The 9111-nt window shown below is 44.0% G+C and overlaps 2 protein-coding genes across 4 annotated transcripts in view; both read right to left on the bottom strand.

Annotated features, from left to right (window-relative positions):
• Positions 1–9111, bottom strand: part of LOC102752939 (nuclear autoantigen Sp-100-like) — a 259961-nt gene that overhangs the window by 137798 nt on the left and 113052 nt on the right. The gene's annotated exons all lie outside the window — the stretch shown is intronic.
• The window catches only part of LOC107182594 (nuclear body protein SP140-like protein), a 45012-nt gene that overhangs the window by 3532 nt on the left and 32369 nt on the right, over positions 1–9111 (bottom strand). The window contains exon 1 of one of the 3 annotated variants that reach the window (XM_015561861.1): positions 4356–4683. The exons of the other annotated variants lie outside the window; for them this stretch is intronic. The gene's annotated coding sequence lies outside the window, so the exon portion shown is untranslated. Of the gene's footprint in view, positions 1–4355; positions 4684–9111 lie in introns of those variants that run through there. 3 annotated transcript variants of the gene reach the window in all.

Here is a 9111-nt window from a genome sequence, read left to right as displayed (position 1 = left end):
GTCTAGCCTGTTCTCTGGTAATTTTAAATTGGCGTCATAAAGCTTGAGTTTTGATGGAATCGTGTATGAGAAGCGTAAGCACTCTCGTAAGGTGATATTACTAAATATACTTGACGAGTCAATTGATCTGCATAAGCATTGCCAATACTTATAGCCCCTGGTAGAAGGGTGTGGGCTCTAACATGACCAATAAAGGTAGGCAACTTTCTGGTCTGTAATAACTGTTGAATGTCAAGAAACAAGTCAATTACATATGATGAGTCTCCAGGATGGAGGACTGCAGTTTTGAGACGGTGTAGACAAGCAACCACATATTGACTATCAGAATATAAGTTAAAGCTAGTATCAGCCAGGCAGGTATAGACAGCTTGAACAGCTCGGAGCTCAGCCCATTGAGCAGAATGAGTATCTGTCTGAAATACAAAGGGTTGTCCATCAATTACATAGGAAGCTTGGCCATTATTGGAACCATCAGTGAAAACCAAAGGTACATTAAGAATAGGCTCTGAAACAACTATTTTTGGAAAGATGTTGGGATGACTTCTCCAAAAATCTAATAATTTATGAGATGGATAATGATGTCCAATTTGGCCATGAAAGTTGGCCAGAGCTAAAGGCCAATCGTCAGTGGACTGTAGTAACCAGGCTAATTGATCAGCAGTATATGGGATAACAATTGTGTAAGGCTCTATGCCAAATAATTGACGAGCATGGGCTCTGCTTTGAATTATGAGTTTAGCTATAGTCTCAAAATAGATAAAAATTACCCGTTTTCGGGATGTTGGGAGGTGGATCCACTCAAGGGGGCCATCCTGCCAAAAAAGGCCTGTCAGTAAAAATGGAGTGGATAAGATTAGATATGACCAGGGTTTTTCATAATTGATTCTGATAAGGAATTGTTGATCAATTAAGTCCTCAATGTAGCCTAATGAAAGTTGCTCCTGAACCAACTCATTGGCAGCTTGTATTTTTTCCCTAGTAAGAGGCCATTGCTTGATCCTGACAGGATCATCTGACAACCAAGTAATCGGGTCAGCTGTCTTGGATTCAGGAGCGGCAATGACCTCTCCTAAAAATTTGCTGTAGTGAACATTAATACCTTCATTTATGTTAAGATATCTCTTTCCCATAAATTAGCAGGTAACCCTGGCAATATATATGGCTGAAATGAGCTCTTATGCCCTTCATCATCTTGCCAGGGGAGAAGAGCTGAACTTCTTAATGGATTAGCTGATTGCCCAATTCCTTGGAGCTGAGTAATAGCAGCAATAAGAGGCCACTTATGCGGCCAATGCTCTTGACTAATAACTGAGACATCAGCTCCAGAATCTAGAATACCTTTAAACCTTTTCCCCTGAATTGTTAATACTCACTCAGGGCGAGTCTGAGAGATTGTTTCTACCCAGTAAGCTGCATCGGAAGAACCAAATCCTTGTTCTCCTTGGGCCCTCTGCAATGCCCTCCCAGAGGCCACCTTTGGTAATAGAATAAGTTGAGCTATCCTGTCACCTGATGTTATAGTGACAATCTTTTTTATGGAGGAAACCATTATTTTTGTTTCCCCTTGATAATCATTATCAATTACTCCAGGCAGCACACTAAGCCCTTTCATTGTCCATGAGCTGCGCCCCAGCAATATCCCCATGGTTCCAACTGGAAAAGGTCCATAAACTTTAGTAGGAATTGCCTGGGGATCCAGCTCCGGAGTGATAACAAAATGTTTAGAGGAAGCTAGATCCAGTCCTGCACTTCCAGGGGAAGCCCGGATGAGGTCCTGGACCCATCTCCCTCCCTTTTGGAGTTGTTGAGTGGGGGCATCTGTAATGGCTGGCCGGGGGGAAATACAGACATCGCCCCTATTGTTTGCTGGGCCGGGGCTTGGCCCCTCTTGTCGTTTCCCTGTTGAGTAAAAGAGTTACTATTCTTGTCTGTGTTGAAACAGCATTTGTTGGCCCAATGTTTTCCTCTTTTGCAACAAGGACAAAGACCTGGTTGAGCTTCTTTGCCTTGCCCCTGATTGTTATTTCCTTGTAATGGGGGACACTGTTTTTTCATATGTTCCTTTCCTCCACAGGAGAAACAAGTCAAATTAATATTTCCTCCTGCTGCTTTCCCTTGCCATTGCTGCTGAATTATCCCTTCTATGGAGGTTCCTTTCAGAGCAGCAGCAAAAGCTACTCCCTGTAAATAGGATGGCCCTACATCCGCACAAAGTCGAATGTAATCAGATAAGTCTCCCTTTTTGTAGAAAGGTCTCAAAATAGTCTGACAGGCAGTATTAGCATTTTCAAAAGCTAGCTGCTTGACTAGAAGCATGCCTGCCTCTTTATCAACCACTAAACGCCCGACTGCCTGCAGCAGCCGTGACACAAAATCTTGATACCTTTCATCAGGCCCCTGAATAATCTTAGAAAGCTCTTCTGTTCGGTAAGAACTAGAGGGTTGCTTTTTCCATGCTCATAATGCAATTCCATTTATCTGAGGATAGGCTTCATAAGGAAACCTACATTGAATTTCAGTCTCAGTATATATTCCTTCACCCCTTAACATATCCCAGGAAATATTGACATTATTATCCCTGTTTCTCCTAGCCTGATCTTTAGATTGCTCTTCAAATTCAGATTTCCACAATAGGTAATCTCTTACTGACAAGCAGGCCTTAGCGATCATCCTCCAATCATTTGGAGGAATAGCCTCCAACGCTATCTGATCAAGCATTGCAATGGTAAATGGAGCAGTACTACCATATTGAGCACAAGCAGTCTTTAACTCCTTCAAGGTCTTAAAAGGCAAAGGAGCATACCCTCAAACCATCTGGCCGGGGTTCTGTGGATCGGGTCTCTCTGTGACTGGGTAGGCTTGTAGCCCAAACCCAATGTCTTCCCCTGCCATGTGAGCCTCTTTAAGGGCAAGCTGTAAGGGACTAAGAATTTTTTCAGGTTCATAAGGTGGTGCAGATGGCGGTGGCCGTTCGATCTTTTTTGGTTTCACTTTTAACTTGGCAAGCAAGGCTTGCAATTTCTCAATAGCATTATTGGTCGCTGACACTGAATAATTATCATGCTCTCGTTCATATTCCTCTATAGCATCCTCTAATGCGTCCTCATCCTCTGGGGGCAGTGGTCCCTCTTTTAAAGCAGGAGCCACCGCAGACGGAAGGGAAGTACGAGGAGGGGGAAGAGGATGAGCAAGATCAGGAGTTGACTGAGAGCGTTGTAGCTGCTCTACAATCCGCTGTCCCTAGGGCGTAACATCCAAACAATCTTTAATTAACTGCCACAGGGGAAATGCATCAATAGGAGTTTGAGTAGGAGTAGCAGAGTGGAAATCACGCAGCCTTTGCCCCACTTTCTGCCATACTCCCATATTAACAGTCCCTTCTTCAGAAAACCACGGGCAGATCTCCTGTACAAAATGCAAAAAACGCTCAATCTGGGAGGTAGTTACTCGAGCCCCTCTTGCCTGTAGCATGTTCTTTAACATCTGCGCATACAGAGAGCGCTCTTTGGTCTCTAATTGCCCCATCTTTTACTCCTAATAAACACAAATTCCCCAAAACTTACTATTACTTAATGGACTCGGCCGAGTGATATTCCAGGGTCCTCACGCAGCCCTCCTTCTGCCCCACATTGGGCGCCAATTGTGGAGACCCACTCCCAAATGGTCCTGTAGGGTAATGGCAGCATGGGATGAAAGCACCAGAGACCGGGGTTTAGGAGAACTCGCACACGGCACCAGCAACTTTATTTTTTACACACACTGTTTTATAGCTAAGCTGTGACTGGTCATGCTTCATAGATCACTGTTAGGGCTTGACTTCTGATGGGGAAGTAGCAGATCGTTACAAGCTGGGCAAGACTGGGCAAGCTTTGTTTAGTTCCATCTATGTTTGACAGTTGCTATGACAAACAGCTGTTATGACAAAATGTCTGCTTGCCTAGATCACAAGAACTGGGGTGCAAGCCAAGTTCATGTCCTTTACATGACTCAGAGTGGGGTCAGGCCTTTCCTGTAGCCCCACGGCCTCTTACACTGCCTTTTCTAAGTAAGCACAGAACACAAACAACTAGCATTTGTTCTCCTATGAACAGGAGTCCGAGGTGGGAAAGTTCTGAAAAGGACAGTAAGTGATATGTAGGCAAAGGACCCAGCCACCAGTCTCAACCTCCCTGGGGAGAGAGGGGAACATTACCCTCCTCTTGACTATCCTTAAACAGCTCCCAGCATCATATCTCTGGACCCTGTACCCCTGACCCTGCTCTTTCCCCATCAGAACACAAGGAGAGACTCTATATTGGGAGTGTGCATGGCAGGAAGAAGGTCCATGGCAGGAGAGGGCTCTGCATCTCACAAACCTCTTAGGTTCCACAGGTGGCATGTGACAGTCCTCATGAAAGAACCTGAAACAATGACTGCAGTTGAAGAGCTTTCCTCTTCCCAGCAGATCTTGCATTTCTCTGGTTTTTTCAGCTAGAAGATAAAACAATGTCTGTATCCCCAGTGAGACTATGAAGACCAGCGCTGTGGGAATCTGGAACTCATTGCCTTTGTAGGAACCTGCAGGGACAATTATGTGCTTCTCCCTGAGCTGTGAACCAACTACATGGAATGGAGGTTTCAGAAAAAGAACTCTTGGTCTGTGGTGAAGTTCAGGAGGAGTGGCCTTTGTGATTAGGAAAGTTTTGCTGTAAAACCAGAGCTTCTGTGGCTGACAGGGCAGTGAAACCTGATAGCCCAGGATAAACGGTTTACACATAGTCCCCTGGCAAGGAGCACTGTTTAGCTGTGGGACCTTTTCCAGGGGAGCTTGCTGTGTATCTTGCCCATCCTAGAATAATAGGTTTCAGTGCCCTGCCACCCACAGAATTGTTCAAACCTCCCAGGGAAATCAGGGTGCCACCTCACCCCCCACAGCCTGTGGTTGCTGCCTCTGTTCATTAGGGCAACTTTGGAGAGGCCTGCATCTGGGCGTATATGTAACTCATACACACCTGTCAATCCACCTGTCCAGTGACACATGCCATTACTTGCTGTCCTCCAAACTGTCTGGTACATCCCTTCTTTATCAATGGGGTGAAAAGAAGATGATTAAAATAGAAAACCACTTTATTCTTTCTTTTAAATGAGAATCAGCATTTACATATGAATCAGGAACTATTAGGAACTATATTTGCTCCTGGTTGCTTACTTGGTTCTGCCTTCTGAGAGAATCCAGGCAGTTTGAGAATACCTTGGGGGTTATTCTAACCCAGATAGAAACATCCTGTCTATTCCATTGTCTATTGGAGAAATTCCTACCCTCTTGTGACCATCTGAGTGACACAAATGAGACTGGCTTGGGGACTGGCCCCCCCATTGATGAGTACTGGGTGGAGGGAATGTGGTCCATTGAGGAGCAGAAAGAGGTAGGGATGACAGTGTCCACCTTTCTCTGCCATGACCATTTCTCCTTTCTCCAAACACGTGTGGTCAGTACCATCACTCTCCTGGGTTTAGTCAATCAGCCTCACTGCTGTATCTGTTTCCTTTCCTGTCCTTCTCCTCCTCTAACATTTAGACAGAACACCATAGGTTTCAATCTTTGGCTATTTGGTTGGACCCAGATGATCAAATCACTCTCAAATTTGCAGTTACATCGCTATGTCTCCAGCTTTTAAATGTCCAGCCTGTCTTCTGCATTTGTGCACATCCCTATGCTCACCCAGTATCTCCCCCTGGCCCCTTAAAGCACACCCCAAACTCATCCAGGCAAAACAATGTATTATCCTGTCCCCACACCCACTAAATTTACATGTTCTTTCCTGGTGCTTCCATTTCATAAAACATTCGCCTTTGACCACAAACCTGAGAATACATCCTGGGTCTATACTCTCACTTGTATTCCAAATCCTACTATGCCCACTCCTTTTCACAGTAACTGTTAAGCTTATTTTGTTAGTTCCATTGTCTCTGTAGAATCCATGGATGCTAAGACCCTAATGAATGGTTCCACCTTAATACATAGAGAAAAGTGGGTTGTTTTTCAAAGTTTGTATTATATCTTGGTTAGCAACACACAAAGATCAGAAATGTTCATCTTTAAACAAATGGGCAAAGTAATTTGCAAAACAGCTATGTTATTTCTCTTCATGCAGAAACTAATAAAAGATGAAAAGTCACTCTGGGATTTAGGGTGAAAAATTTTATCTTGGGGGAATCTGAATTCTTGTCATTTCTTTTAAAAATGGCCATAAATGAGAAAGTGCAAGGCTCAAGGATTATCTTGCCAACAGCTCCCGTTCAGTGTTCCAGAGAATCCTGAATCATGTACTTAATGGAGACTGAGACTGGGTCTAACGTTGCGACTGGGTCTAACACCCTAGGATAAAATGAATCCAAGGTCCTCTGAATTTCAATTCTTCTTCTAGAAGTTCACCATCATATTCCTTCCATCCTAATCCCAAGATGAAAACATGGCCAACTTTTCACAGGAAACTGAATACTGGGTATAACACTTAGATACCTCTTGTTTATTCAATGGAATGACTTGGCCTTCCTCCCCTCAGGCAGTCTCAGATTTTATCTCCACCTGGTGCAGAGAGGTCATAGACAAGGATGATCCATTGGAAAGTGACCTTAGAAATGGACATGTCACTGCCTGCCTCTTTGGAGATCCTGGAATACCCTGCTTCCCATTAGTTATTCCTCTATGGTAAACAATGAAGTTGAAACAATTCTTGAGGTCAGGGATATTATTTCAATCTTCTTTAATAAACACTGGGCATGTTTTACACACTCAATTGCTGTATATTGAATGAGTAAATAAATGAGTATTATTCCATGTAGAAAAATAGATTACTTGCTATCTCTTTAGCAAATACTAGCATAAAACCAATAATAGTTCTGGCTGAGTATTTCAGATAATTTGACAAGACAACAGCTGTCACCAGAAAGATAAGTGGCTGTCATCAAGAGACAGGAAGCTGTCAGGTGGTGCCAAGAGTGACAGTGAAGTTTTGAGAAACTGGGGGCTCCATCAGCAAGGGAAGTTCTGGGAGGCACAGAAGACCCACTGAGGTAGTAATGGGTCCTGAGATCTGATACTTTGGGTTACTTTGATTCTTCATCAAGGAGACACAAAATATAGGGTCAACTGAGCCTTGTTGCTGCAAAGTGTTGTACCCATGGATAAAGATAGAACCTATGGGTTGGAAGTTGCTAGCTCTTTTAGGTACTGCATATTGAGTAACTAGACACATAGACAATGGTAGAGACACTGCTATTTAAAGTAGTCACTGAATCGGTAAAAGAATAATTTATCTTCAGTAAACCCAATGGATATAATGTACCAAGGATTGGTGGTTCAAAATTCCTAGAACATCAGATAATCTAAAGGCCTGGATAGTTATGTGTAACCTAATGTACATTCTATGAAAGTCCTGAATGGCCATTTCTACCTGAAGTGTATGAGCATGGCACTTTTCACCTTCTTGTTAAGTTCTCATTCAAACTTAATCTGGAAAAAACTATCACTTTGTCCTGAAGCCACACTGTACATTATGTATTTTTTTTGTTGTTATCTCCAGAGCCTTCTTCCAAGGAACTACAGATGTTTCCCCTAAAGAAACATGACAGCAAAGTTTTCCTCTGTTCTGGTGCTGTTATTGCTTAAATGTGGCCTAAGGCTCCTAAGAAAAGAGAAAAGCCATCTCTGATGGAAAGAACTCTTACCATTCACATCAGCATGGATGGACATGGAGAGCATTATGCTGAGCGAAATAAGCCAATCAGAGAAAGAAAATATCACATGATCTCACTCATTTGTGGAATATAATGAACAACATAAACTATGAACAAAAACAGATCCAGAGACATAGAAACATAGGACAGACTGTCAAACCTCAGAGGGAAGACTGGGGAGGGTGAAAGGGGTGTTAAGAGATCAACCAAAGGACTTGTGTGCATGAATATAAGCATAACCAATGAACACAGACAGTAGGGGAGTGAAGGCATGTGCTGCAGGGTGGGAGCAGCTGGGGAGAGGTGAATGGGGGAAACGGGAGATATATGTAAAACTTTCAACAATAAAGAGTTTAAATTTAAAAAAACAAAATAAAATAAAGACTTTAAAAAACAAAAAAACCCCAAAAACAATAGGGAAATTTGTAAAATTATATATAAACTAGTGGCCCAGTGCACAAAATTCATGCACATTAAAAGGAAATTAATTTGAGGAAATATTTTAATATTGCTATTTGCCCTTTCTTTATAATAGAAGTGTCAGAGATGGAAGAAAATTAGTAAAATGTATATGAAAATCTTCCTCCTGTCAGAGTCTGGGGTGTGTGCAAGACCCAGAGTCAAGTCTCTCGAAATTGCGTGAGACCCAGACCTGGCCAGCCCCACCCCCATTGGGCGAGATCCAGACCCGGCCGGCACCATTCCTGTGAAGCCTGGCTGGGGGCACACGCTCAGGTCCCCTGGCCCGGTGCCCAGTGGGGAGTGCAGCCTCAGGGCCCCTGTCAAACCTCACTGGGTGGAGGGCGCAGCCTCAGGTCCCCTGTCAAGCCCCACCAGGGCATGGGGAATGGCTTGAGGTCCCCCGTCAAGCCCTGCTGGGTGGGGGATGCAGCCTCACGTCCCCCACCGTGGCCCAGTGCCACACTGCCTCAGGTCCCTGCTGATAACTCATTATGGCTCATTAAGGGAACCCTGCCTCCACTGTGGGCACAGCCATCTTGTGTTACGGGAACGCTGCCTTGGCTATGGGCACAGTCATCTTGTGATGGCATGACGGTGTGAGGGTTAATTTGCATATTACCTCTTTATCATATAGGATGGAGCCACTTTAAAATGGAGTTGGAGGAGAAACCAAGATGGCGGCAGAGGTAAACACCAGAAATTGCTGCTTCACACAACCACTTCAAAAATACAACTAAAAGACAAAACGGACATCATCCAGAACCATAGGAAGGCTGGCTGAGTGGAAATTCTACAACTAGAAGGAAAGAGAAAAGCACACTGAGACTCAGAGGAGGTGTGGAAGTAAAATGCAGAGGTACAGAGGCGCACGCGGAAAGGGCTGGCAACTGAGGACACGGTGCATGTGGAGAGGGCTGGCAGCTAGGACGC

The sequence above is a fragment of the Myotis davidii genome, unplaced genomic scaffold (assembly GCF_000327345.1).
Source record: "Myotis davidii unplaced genomic scaffold, ASM32734v1 scaffold370, whole genome shotgun sequence".
In the NCBI taxonomy this organism is placed as follows: domain Eukaryota; kingdom Metazoa; phylum Chordata; class Mammalia; order Chiroptera; family Vespertilionidae; genus Myotis; species Myotis davidii.
Note: the sequence above shows the minus strand (reverse complement) of the source record. Positions and strands in the feature narration are given on the sequence as shown.